The sequence below is a fragment of the Myzus persicae genome, unplaced genomic scaffold (genome assembly GCF_001856785.1).
Source record: "Myzus persicae strain clone G006 unplaced genomic scaffold, MPER_G0061.0, whole genome shotgun sequence".
NCBI classification, from domain to species: domain Eukaryota; kingdom Metazoa; phylum Arthropoda; class Insecta; order Hemiptera; family Aphididae; genus Myzus; species Myzus persicae.
Window position 1 is genome coordinate 20,157 of NW_019104097.1, and position 14,827 is coordinate 34,983.

Sequence of the window (14,827 nt, forward strand, 5' to 3'; positions counted from 1 at the left end):
GGTACAGATTTCCCGATTTTGATAAGCGAAAAATTTGTTATGATATCTCGATATACCACAACTCGTACCAGAATATACCAGAGATCCAGCAGTGACACCACCAATAAGAAATAATTTACAGTGATGCCTTGTTAGCGGCACTCGTCGCTACGCTCCTCGGCGCCGTCGCTCCGCTCCGCAAATCGAAAATATCCCTCGACTTGCTATGCAACACCACCTCAAGTTGGTCACTGTGTAACCGATGTTATACCAAAGAACAACCACTCTTATCATTTCGGCCAAAAGCTTATCACTACCGCTATCAAAATCGGGAAATCTGTCCCGGCCCCATTTTCTGAATTCATCAGTAAGGCTACGAACCACATAACAATAAAAAAGAAGAAATATCTGTTTAATGGCAGCACTAGAGAATTCCAATATGTCGGACCGTTTTGAGATTAAGCTTTCGATTCCCTTTTGTTTATTCTGTGATAGACTCCTCTCTCTCGGGATCAATGACCGATTGTGTGACTTCAAATGTGATGGTTAACGCCGCCTCTATATTACTCTATGAGGTGCTCGTACCGGCTCTGGTAAATCACGTCTGAATATCGGGTGGATGGGTCCCTGTTTTATAGGCCTATTCTCCACTCTTCTCCTAGCGATAAGATAGCGCTGACCCCGTTTACTATAAATTGCACGTGTGCGTAGGTTTCCAGGAAACGGTCGCCCGGTTGTGGCGGTCAAGAGATTAGATATATTATCTCACGGATATTTAATATAATAAAGTAATATTATATTCAATATTTATGCCCATAGATATTTATGTTTTAACTATTTTCATATATATATATATCTCGCAACGCAATTTCGGTTGTCAAATTCTCAGAACTAAGCACCCGATTTCTTATTGTGTTGTTATTCTTAATCCCCGAGGTCAACAACATCCTAGTGTGAACAATCTCATACTATGTCCCCCTCGCTATTTTAAATATATTATGCGTATATGGCGGGATGTCAGTACATAGCAATATTATAATGTACTAATGTGTAGTATTAATCTGAAATATAAGTAAAAAATAATTGAATAAGGTAGGTATACTTTAGGCACGTTGAAACAATTTAATTAGTTATTCTCTCAAATTGTTAATAATATTGTTTCTGAATGAATTAACAATGTAAAAACAAATTCTATTATTAATTTTGATGTTGCACTTGTTAATCCCACTGATGAGAAGTAAAAATGTACAGCACTACAGAAAATCTTATAATTTAGTTACATGAATGAAAAGATTCTATACAGTTTACAGAGAACTTTTTTCTTCTTAAGCACTTTTTCCATGTTTTTGTTTTTATAAAATGTGTGAATGTTTAATACTTAGTGCTCACAATGTATCTAACACTAATTGTTTTCATTTTTTCATTAAAATTTTAGTTATATTCATAAGATAACCTGAAAAAAGATGTTGGCTGTCAAAGTTAAAAATTGCTCTGCTGAACAATTGGATATTTATTATTTTGACATAGCTCAAATAGCTCATTCTCAGACCACGTAATGTAACACAAACTATATAACGTCATAATCATAAACAATCATTTCGACGTCCTCGGTCAATACATACCGCAAGTCCGCAACAACTCAAAATATTACCAAAATTAAGTATGACATTGTTAGATTCATCTCTTAAAATAATACCTATTCAAATCAATAACGCAATACAATATCAAGCTGATGATATGAGGGTTATTTTTAAAATCATTTTTGTGTCCGTCCACACTTAGGAACAGCTTCATTTTTTAACTTCAATATTATATAATTTTATTCTTTTCTGGTTGGAAACTGAATGTCAATGATACTTTAAAACACAACAGCCATTTGATATTTTTTATAGTCAATCCTTTTTTAATTTTTTTATTAAAGTATTGATAAAAATGTTAATAAATTTAAGAGTTTAACTTTAAGAGTTTTAAGTAATTTATACACTGATTAACGATCCTTATATAAGTAGGATATAAGTCTTTCAAGTTTTTTTTTTAGATGTAGGTAATAGGCTGTACAATAGAACTGTACGAAAACAAGTTTTACCGTATATTTTTACTTTATTATCGTGTCTCAAATTGACCACATTATTTCGCAATATAATAATAATAATATGTCAATATTGTCAATAATTATAATTTGAGTGTAATCACTTTTATACATGGCATTTTACAAAATATGTAACACTTAGAACTAATTTGATCGTAGGTATGATATGATTTAATTAATTGTATCCAACAAAAATGACGAAATGATGCAATGTTAATGGTTGTTGATCTCGAAAGTTGAAATCACGACATTATTGAGCCCATTTTCACTGGTTCCGTTTTTCGTTTTTCTTTTTCAATTTGCCAAATATAAGCCAGTTGCCGATACCACGCCATCAAGGCTGGTGTTAACAACGGCGCAGCAATATTGGCGACGGCCACTAGCCGAATCTTTATGGAAGCGGAAACCAACTCTGACTGTCGAATTATCACTATCGAGACATGTTTCCACGATGCCGACCCCAAAGCCCTGCACCACACCGTCTTGTCTTTAAACTGATACCGGTATCAGAATTCAGAGGTCTTATGAGTGATCATTGAAAAATCCGGTCAATCGTCCTATACACAATTGTACCCTAAAATATCACTTACCCAATATATTTTCAATTTTTTTCATTGCTTCTGCCAGTTTATTGGCCGGGCCCTGCATAACAATTACTGCTTCGCGGACTATTGTCACCCGGCTCGCTGTTATGCCGTTTAGCTTACAAAATTCAGCCAGATTCCTGATCCTGATGTTCATTTTTTCAATGGCCCAGGAGTATTGTCCTGGAACTTTGATCTCACGCCCATCATCGCTGTTATCTGAGGAGTCATGGCTTTTATAGAATAATGTCCGCATTGAAACAAAGGGACAGCCATCACTCTCAATGACTGGTATGTACTCTGCGGCTCGGCGTTTTAAATGGGCCGCCATTGCGCCAGCACATGATTTATTCGGTGCTCCCAACAGCGTAGATGTGGCCTTTGATACCGGTATTTGTTTATGAAAAGATGATGTGGCGCAGGGCTTTGAGACTGACATCCTGGACACTGGCTTCGAAATTGATGGTTGAGCAACCGGAGTGGTTTTCTGCTTACAAAGTGAAGAATTGGCCGGTAACCGTCTCCAATATTGGGGCTCCGTCGTTGGCACCGACCTTGAAGACGTCTTGTCGCCAACGGGCGTTGTTGAGGTGGTGTCGGCAACCGGCGTTGGTTTACGCCTAGACCACAGAGATTTGACATGGGTTATCCACCAATATAGTTTGACGACAGCAGGTGATGTTCCATCCATAATATAATAGAAGATAAATATATTTGTTTATAAAACAAGTATGTTCGTGTACTGCAAGAATGCTAACGAAGACTGACAAATAATCGCCTAGTGTTCATTACTTTTATAGTAAATTTTGAAAACCATTAAAAACAAATTATATGTTTTTATATAAAGCCAGTAGGGTTTTTAAAAATGTTATTCTGTTTCGATTGAAAATAAAATAATATCGTATTTAGGTGGCCAACAAAGATGTTTTGATATTATATTAACTTCTAGGAGAAAATGTTTTTAGAATTAAAATTTGTGGTATTGTAATAATTTATTATTGTTTTCGAGGCAAGACTTCTGCATTCTGATTCGTTACTTATGCCTACTTGAGATTGATCAGGCCATATTTTAAGATATTTCGGGTTGACTGTGTACGAGTCTAATATTTTAACATAAGAAAATAATAAATATAATTTCATTAATCAATATATATCAATTGTTTTTGTGGGCGGTATTCCTTTCGCCCAAAAATGACCTTCCTCTTTTTCCCCACGTCCTCTTTTCGACCAAAAATGAAAAAATAGTTTCCTCTTTTCGCCTACAAATAATTGTATTCTTTTCACCCACGGTTTCACGTTTTACATTTTGGAAACCACTGTCTCAGAATTTCTCGACTGACTATATTAATAACAATCAATATTAATAATTTAAAAAAAAAATCATATAATAATCAAATAAAAAATAGTAATCACTAGTTCTTTAATAAAAAATAATATTTTAGGTATTTGTCATTTATTTTTATGACGTCGTTAAAAAAAAGTTATACGTGGATTTAATTTGTATTTACGTTTTTTGTATAGTTGAATGCCATTGATTTAATGAACTCGTACCGACTAAACTCTCCTCTATTGTACTTTTCAATTGTTTCTTCATTTTTAATTAGCGTTCTCTTACTTTTTTGTCTTTGGAAAAATGTATTGTAAGTGGATACTATTTAATTTAATATAAATATCAGTTTTTGGGTTTTTGATTGTTATTAATATAGTCAGTCGAGACATTTTGAGACAGTGGTTTCCAAAATGTAAAACGTGAAACCATGGGCGAAAAGAGGAAACTATTTTTTCATTTTTGGTCGAAAAGAGGACGTGGGCAAAAAGAGGAAGGTCATTTTTGGGCGAAAGGAGTTCCGCCCGTTTTTGTTTTGATGGTTTGAATAATAACAGACAAACTACGTATCCGCCGAATATTTGGAAAACAAGTCCCTATGTTGTTAAACAAACATTATATTTTCTATATACGATATAATTTAATTTTACTTAAACTATTTCTGAAATATTGATTTGATCGAATGATTTTAACTTCTACAAAACACAGACTATAGAACTCTTCATCCATCGTTACAAGACCCACCCCAGGCAGACTTCTGCGATTAAGATGAGAGATACGTCAAGCTTCGTTTGTGGCTAATCTTATAAGTAAGACTCACCCGCGGCAGACTCATGTGAGATTTTGCACTAACCGGAAGTATTAAGTTCACGAATCACGGTTAGCGCGTCGTTCGTCGAGGCCGCCGTGTTCCTTTCTTCGCGTAAAATGTTTAAAATTGTTCAATATTTAAACTGTCGGGTAAGACGTAGGGAAACTATTCTCACTCAAACAGAACTAACATATGCAGCGTTACGTCCAACTTGTTTTGTTTCTACCTTCTAGCCGTCATACTTGTTTTTTACGACCGTTAGAACGCCAAAACCGATGACGTTTGCCCTCGGGCCTCGAGACTGTCAAATGTTCAATTGTGCACTCAAAAGACATAATAATGTACTATACACATGACATAGGTCCCTAAACATAGTGCAAATTACTAATCATAGCTTTTCTGAACTGCTGGAACATATATTATAAGTGGAAAACCGCTGTGACAATATCATTCGCTCTCGGCAACTTAATTACAACCACATGCGGCGAAATCTGCTGCCTTCAAAAACCTACTAAATTCTATTTTTGTCAACCACATCGAAGAGAAGCCTTCTTTGATTTTTGTCAGGTCCTCTGTGAAGAAATAATCTGTCATATAACCCATTACCGAGTAGTAATGTATTTGCTATTTTCTATAAATCGTTAGCTTTCAAGTGGACACAATAATAAAAATGTTGTATGTGGTTCTGATAATGTATGATGCGTTTATATTTACCATCAGGTGTAGACTAGAAATCGATCAAATCGACTTAACTTCCTACAATTGTTGTGATTATTTATTGATAACAGCTAGGTGTCGATAACATTATCATAGTACCTAGTTCAGTAAGTTCTTCAGTATCTTGTGTCGTAATGCTTACAATTAAAAAATACTAGATTCGTGTAACCCTTTCAATGTTATTATTTTGATTTCACAAAAGTGAAAAGGTTAATTATTGATGTGATTAATTTAAAATATTACACGAAGTGTAAAATAAGAGTTTCCATTATTCCGTTTCATGAAATGGATAAAATATATTAGGTCCGTTTCATGTACTTAAGTTTGACTTCCGCCGGTGAAAGACATAAGCGCCAAAATGTGATAAGAAAAAAAAAATCGTACCTTACAAAAGCGCCAAAATCGTATCGTACATAAGCGCCAAAATGAGATGAGAAAAAAAATCGTATTTTACAAAAACGCCAAAATCGTATCGTATATAAGCGCCAAAATTCTAGGTACCTGTGTGCTACGCAGTGGCGGCTCGTGCCTAGGTGTGCAAGTGTGAGCTCACCACATATATTAATTAGATATAATAGTGAAAATGTATAATAATAATGCATTTATGTATAATAATAAATTAATTTTAACAAATATCTGTTTAACTGTATTTATTATATAAAAAAATTAAATTTTAAAAACAAACAAACGACAATTATTATTATACTCCGAATTAATATTTTTTAAAGTACTTAATATTATTTTCTAAAACTGTATAATCTCAAAATTAAAAATGCTAATAAATATTTTACTAATTACATTTATGCTTAAAACAGACTAATTTTTTTAAAATAAACTTTTGCAATAATTACACACCGCCTACTTTGAACACCACGAGCCGCCACTGGTGCTACGGTTAAAAGATATTAAATAACAGATAATATTATAATTAGAACTATATCGATCAAAAACTCCAAACGTTTAATCTTAATCGATAAATGTATTATTTTACAAAAACTCAACCAATTTATTAAATTTATATTTATTGCATGTATACATACCTATACTCATATTATATTTTAACAATTTATTATTGAACATTTTTTTAATGTAATATATTATATGAAATAAAATATTAAATTTGGCGCAAATGATAGGTCATTATTATACCTTTGGCGCTTATGCCATGTGTTAAGTACAACAGGTATACAATATTAGATTGGCGCTTATGTCATACAAATTTTGGCGCAAATGATAGGTCATTTTTGTACCTTTGGCGCTTATGTCATGTTCACTTGAGCCACTTCCGCGATATGATCGTAGTTCATGAAATGGATATCCATTACATGAAAAATACGGTTACCTACACCCAGTGGATAAGACATTATATATTATCAGTGGCGAAGCTTGGGTTTGGGATTAGGGTAGACAATTTAAAATAATATTTTTCAGAAAGAAATTATTTCAGCGACAAAAAAAATTTAAACGGAAAACAACGACTAAATAGTTTAAAATATGTTTAAAAGATTCATCAATTTGAATATAAAATATGAATTATTATAAATACACTGCTATTACAATTAAATACAACAGGACAACACACCCGGCGACGACGGGGACTCCTTCTTTCATGCCCGTGCGGCCGTCTTTATCTTTGTAATTTTTGTCACCTCAGCACATTTTGCTTCACAGGCTTGACCTATTCTAAAATCTTAATTGCTAAAAATATTCCCACCTAAGTAAAATAATTTATAACGACGACTGTCTACAATATACGACAGCGTGGAGGGCTTTTGTTATGATTAGACTTATATACAGACAGTCGCGGTGGTTAGTGACTCTAAAAGAAATGTTATTGAGCTAATTTTTTTCATTGAAATTAAAAGTCATAACACACGAGAGGCTCGATTGCTAAATTGCAACAGTTTTGCCCACCTGGCCTTCTGAATTCAGGGCCCCAGTCCGCCCCTGCATTCAACTACAACGTTTCACTAGTTGGAAATTGGAATAGTACAAATAGGTATAATTTATAATCTATATTATACTATAAAGACTGGTTTCTTTCAATATAATATTTACCAACATAACTTTTTTTTTTACAACAAGAAAAAAAATATAAAACGTTTGTGAAGAAATCTTGTATTTAAACTTCTTTTATGAACGCAAGTGCTTTCATCCTTAACATTTTGGTGGGACAGAAATTACGTATCGTACTTACTTTTTATTTTATTGTTAACAAATTGCCTTAATTATTTCAGTTTCCAGATACGAGGTTAGATTAATTGCTTTTAACTCATTGAAATGAACGGGCAAACAAGGTAAACCAAAAAAGGTAAACCACATTTATGCCACAAAATAGTAGTTATACCATACATTTTAAGAAACAACATTTTGTTTTTGCCGAATGGGGCAGAGTATGTTAAACTGGTTCGCAAAATATTCTTGTATAGCCCTGCTAATAAGTGCCGTTTTTTTAAATTTAAGATATTTAATAATATTATAAAATTAACAATAGGTACTGTATTTATTATTTATTTAAAAGGAGATCATAAATAAGGTTAGTGTTTGTACACGAAATCCATCGATCGTTATCGACGTTAGCTGCAATTCGAATATTCTCGAACGTACGTTCCATTCCGCTATCCGCGCGACACTTTTTCGCACGTCCGTCCGTCGGACCTCTGCAGACAGCTGTCGTTGTGCACTTGTGCCGTTGTGTCGGCATGGTCACATAGCGTTTTCGGTCCGTCTCGCAACCTTATGTAACTTTCCAGTGCCGTTTGTTACTTGGCTCCACATCGTACAACGTGTAATCTGTGGCACTAAAAAGTATACATCGAGCGGGTGTAAGTTTAGCCGGTAATCTGAAAGGTAGGCCGGTGGTCGTCTTGTCCGGATTGATCTGATAGGTTGATGACCGCTCTCTCCGTCGACCCCGTGTCAATCACATATATATATATATATATATATATATATATCACATATGTCATCACGTACATCTTCGAAATTTTCGTCATCGCTTTTCTTCATTGTCGCTTTCGGCCTGCTGTAGTATTTTCCACGTGCGCACGTCTCACAATTAATGTCGTGGAAAATACTATAGGTTTAGTGCATAGGCAATTTTATATGCCCGTGACGAACCCTCGCGGCGGTGGCAGACAATATGAGGAACGAATGGACGGAGGTGGTACAACTGTGTAAGGGATGGTACAGTTTAATTATGGGGCCGGGGTCCCTGTGGTCTGATCGGTCTGGTGCAATGACCACCGGGCGCAATTATAATTCAGGCTGAACTTAAAATTACTTAAAACTACGGAAAGTGAAGGTCCGGTCCGGTGAGCAATGCAATCGGACGACCTGGAGCGGCCACTCACACAACGCACTGGGTTGCTGGCGGACTTACGCGCTTGACTCTGGCACCAGGCCCGAACTCGGGCAAGGAATTGGATTCTCCACGAAGGCTGGCAGGAATGACGTGATTATATATCGGTGTACTCGCTCGATCGACTGCGGTTGACAATGACAAGCACGAAATGAGCCAAGACGTCGGAGTTGGACGTTGACGCAATGTCAACGACGGGCGATGATTTAAGAACAGACAACTGCAGATGATTTGAAGTTAGCCGCAATGGCGCGAACAGAGATTTTATTGGGTTTAATTAACGGTACAGAAAAAAATATAACGTCTTGTGTATATAATATACGACGAGACGAGCGAACAACATTATTTTACAATATAATAATAATAATATGTCAATAATTATAATTTGAGTGTAATCACTTTTATACATGGCATTTTACAAAATATGTAATACTTAGAACTAATTTGATCGTAGGTATGATATGATTTCATTAATTGTATCCAACAAAAATGACGAAATGATGCAATGTTAATGGTTGTTGATCTCGAAACTCGAAAGTTGAAATCACGACATTATTGAGCCCATTTTCACTAGTGCCGTTTTTCGTTTTTTTTTTCAATTTGCCAAATATAAGCCAGTTGCGTCAACCACGTCATCTGCAAGGCCGGTGTCAACAACGGCGCAGCAATATTGGCGACGGCCAATTACAACAGGTACGACAATATAATCCGAATGATACGGCAATAACAAGTGGAATTGATATCATTAACAACGATATCAATTGTACATAATAATTAATATACATAATGATAATAGAGAGAAACAATAGATAGGAATAATAATCATAATGGCGCATGCAAAGAGAGGAAAACAGATAACACTGATTTCTGCGCGGACACGCGGAGCTGGCGGGAGTTCAGTCGTGGACCTTTGATCGCTGCGACGCGGACGATAATATCATTACGATGTGTCGTAACACCTATATTATTTGTTAAACGAGGACGGCGGCACACTGTGGAAATTAAATCGTTTTAAGCATAATTAACGTAAAAGTAAGAAATGTTATTTATAATAACAAAATACTAAACTGATTAAATCAAATATTATCGTAAGTAATCTTACCCGTAGAAGTAGCTCAGGGCACTGACGCAGACTTCTACCATGGCCGCCTTTTTGGTTGATCCTACGAAAAATAAATTAATAGCAATAATAATTGATTTTTGTAGAAACAATTTTTAATAGAAATATTAATTAATCCAACCAATAAAATTAATCGATATGTGTTCCAAATATTATTAAGTTTATGCTACGTGAATTGTAATTATATTTTTTATCTTACCTATAGGTCATGTTTTAGATTCTGAACGGAGTTAAAGAACGTATTATACTTAAAATGATGTGAGTCTTGTATTATGTCAAAATATATTGTAATTATGTAATTTATTTTACTATTAGCCTTTAGAACAATTGTACTTTGTAGACAGTAAACAGCAGGTTAAATTAAATAAAAAATTACATTTATAAATGTCAAGGTGTGTATAAAATATAACAATATAATTTAAAATTTGTATATATACTCTTCATTTAAAAAAAAAAAACTAAAATCGAACGTTATTCTTGGCGTTACTAAATATATTCATCAAAGTACGAACTTCAAATGTTTGTAATTGTGTTTATATATTCTTTACATTATTTGATTACGCAGTATAAACTATTTATGAGAACCGTTGTTTTAAATTTTTATCCTTAGCTATAAATTGAACATTGTATAATCTTATAACTACAAAATGATATATTAATTTCGAATTTAATAAATTTTGGCAAAAATTGAACTTTGAATACTTATAAAAAAAAATCGTGCTTATGGATCTTGAATATTTTTTTTTATATTAACTTTTATTAAAAATGTCAGTATACCTATAGTGTTGCAATACAAAAATATTACCTCGTCCAACAAATAAAATATCTTCCATAGTCATGGACACCTCGATGACTGGTGGAGGGTTCGATCGTACCAAAGTGTGGTACCGGATTCCCGGTACCAACTGATTTAAGAGAAGCACCGGGTGGTATTCCGAAGGATTTTTCGGGAATTTTTTCATTGCCTAAAATAAAATTGAAAAAGTTATAAAATTATAATATACCTTTAGTGTAATGTATCTGTTTGACACTATATTAAGGCTTACACCAGTTCAACTCTCGTAGATTAAAATTGTCAACCTACAGCAAAGACGCTAAGTTAGCTGATATGATTATAGATATGTACCTTTGTAGGTCTGTCGATTCACGACTGATAGAAAAATTAAATTTCCCCACGTTGCACAGTGGTTCAGCACAGAAAATGGTCGCTTAAATTGTATGTAATATATTTTTGAACTACGCGTTGTTGACAAATATGTATTGATTCATAACGTAACATGAGCGCAAACAAGTGTTTTAACGTTACGTTCTTTAATTTAATTAAGGGCAATCGAGATTTTTGTACGCAGGTTTGTACTTGCAAACGGTATTCAGGCACTAACATAGTCATCCACCCTTAATGCTCTAATATTTAAGACGAATATTCTCAATACAAGCAAATTTCGGTGTAGAAAATCGAACTCAACGAAATATATACAAAACCGATGCAGTATATTATACTACACACCGATTACCGAAATATCTGGCCACCTATGTACAAATTAGATATACATTTGGTACATAAATAAACAACACGATAATGAAAATATTATACAACACAATATGCACCACATTATTTACCTTGCGGACCGAAGTCGGTTTCTTAAAATCTTGTTGGGTACATGTTATAGCAGTTGACTGATGACTTGCTAGTGACACTAAATCACGTCTTTCAATCTATATTTTCATGTAACAAAATGTTATTAAGCCGTTTTCCATGTATATAGTATTGCTAAGTTATAGTTTACTTGAAACTTGAGAGTTTGAAGTCTTGTCAATAAATCTCGATGCCAAGCTGCTAAAGGCAGTAACGTCGGGTAGTCATGCTCTTGCCAGCTAGGCACTTTGTCCAAATACAAACATTCCTTTAAGATCTTGGTGTTATCTAATTTTGACTTTAAACCCTACATTTTAGGAAATATCATTAATGGCTTATGTGAAATTCAATAATCGTTAAAAGTGAAAAAAGAATACAATGGAAATCAGCGCTTCAAAACGTAAAAAATATATATTAATATATTAATATATTAACATACCTATCATTCATATTGATATTTAATATATACATAGTATATAGTAATTAGTAATAATAATTTTTTAGCGGACGGATTTATAAAAATTATAAATATTGTATACTTATGCTGTTATACTGACACTGCTATTATTATCAATATTTTAATTCAAGGAAAAGAGGTATTGTTCATATTTGTACCTATTTTTGTATACTTTATTAACATTTACAAACACTGACATATAATAAACAGAAAAAAAATATAATGAAAAATGTGAAATGAAATATTGCATAACAAAAATGAATTAAGTTCTAATCATTAAAAGTCATCAACATTGGGATCACCAAAAAGTCGCTTGTAACACTTATACAAATTACTTGTTATTATTTTTTTATTAAATTAACTTTAAACAAAACACTGTAATACGATTATACATATCTACCCTATATATAAAGGAAAGCTACTTTAACAATAACCAACGCAGAGCCGAACATATTTGAGTAAGGATTTTTAGAAATTTTGATTTTAACGGGTTGAAATCGGCTAAAATAAATTCTTTACATACAAATTGTGTATAAATAATAAGTATACATATTTTACAGCACTGTTTGCACCTTGACGCCTTACGACGACCTGTGCGATTCCATAGCGACATGTAAGTATTAAAGTATGTAACCATAACTTTTTGTCAAGGTAGATATATATCCACCTTGCTTTTTGTCGGTCTAAATATATGTGTTTGATCGCCGTGTATATATGAATTGTTCCGAGAAGTAATATTCTACAATCTATCTATATCTATTTACGTTAATATCAAAATATTGATGTAATAGATCTATTAGATCTATAGATCTTTGTTTCGACACGAAACTATTCGACAGTTAATTTGTCTACTGACGATCGTACATAGCTGCATAGTTGCATTGGCTGCAGCCTGCAACCGGGGTTTCTTATATAGCTACATAATACTAAGCAGGCAACGCCGTGACAGGACAATTAGTATTTTATATATGATTTCTATTTTCTGTCCACTGTTTATCCCGTGTTATTTAATCATTAAACAAATAAATTATGTACCTTTAATCCTGAACGTAGATGTTTTAATGACCTGCTTCTGATTTCGTCCATTAACCCATTCATACGGAAACATTCTCTTAATGAAACACATACGTATGGAGTTAGTTCACCTTGACTCATCAAATCCATTAAATTCAACGGTTCTGGAAGTGTAACAAGTATGCCATCCAACACTTGTTTAACCTAGAAAAAATTACATACCATCAATAAATATTTTCAATAAATTTGATTCTTATTTTTTACAACTTCTGGTTCAACTTACTTTTTCATCTCTCGATATTAAAGATCGAACAGAATTTTTCATTTTCATTTTTGATTTCGTTTGGAATAGATTTGTTGACCTTGTGATCATGTGAGTGTTCAGTGAAAATGTCAAATCATCTATATTGAATGGATACGACCTATTCCCAAGGTAGTCTTCATCGTTATATTTTATAAGATTGACATCATCGTTGCACTGTTTTAAAACAGAGATTTATATTAGATATACGAGTATAATGAAACGCGAAGGCACATGCAACGATACAAATTACACAATTGAAGAACCAACAGAAGTATAGTTAATTAATTGATGAGTTTGTCAAAACATCGCATCGTAGTTAATGTTATATAGGTAAGTTATAACCTCACATAGTCAATTTAAAAGTTCCTACTTATGGATGTTCTTATGGCAACATAATTTAAGTTTAATCCATGTAATTTCGAATGGATATCAGAATGTGATGTCTAATTTGAGATCTAAATGAAATATCTCAAAGATGTTGCTGTCACTCAATTGCGCACAGTGTTCTTAAACAATTTAACAAATAAATTATGTACCTTTAATCCTGAAGGTAGATCTTTTAATGAGTTTCTAATTTCGTCTATTGACCAATTCATACGGACACATTCTCGTAATGAAACGATTACGAATGGAGGTTGTTCTTCAACCTTTCTCATCATATCCATTAAATTAGACGGTTCTGGAAGTATAATACGTATGCCATCCAAAACTCGTCTAACCTAGAAATAAATTGCATACAATTACTAAATATTTTCAATAACTATTGTCATTTTTAATAGTACTAGATTTGTATTCACGTGACATAACGTTCTACCGCAATCGTTGGTAATACCATTCATGATCTCTCCAAAGAGATTTCTAAGCTTATTAAAAGTAAGTTTATCGTTGACTTCCAGGTATAATGCGTCCAGAGGAAATGGCAAATCACCCACATTAAATTGACCTTTCCATTCTTGAGTTCCAAACTTTGAAATTTGTTGGATTACAGGTGTATTAAAACAACGCACACTAAAATCAATCGTTTTAAATTCTGCTGCTTTAGAACACAATAGCTCAAGTGTATCCAGGTTGAAATTATCTAAAGCTTTATTTGTATTTGAAAACTTCAATATCTTAATTTCAGGTGTAAATCCTTTTTTGTTACCAACAGCTTCAACGACCTATAAGATAATCTTCTTGTAATAACCAAGTAAATTGTGCATTTGCAAATGCTTAGAACAGTGGATACGGTAATTATTATTGCCATGGCATGGATAATTTAAATTAGTTTTATCCGTTTGAACATTTTACCTCTACAGATGTAGCATGTTTGTAATTGCTCCCCCATGTGCCGGTTTCCACAATACCATACAACTGAATCTGAGGGGTTTTTTAAAATATTAACGCAATAAGTATGATATATAATAAATTTATAAATAAATAATAGTA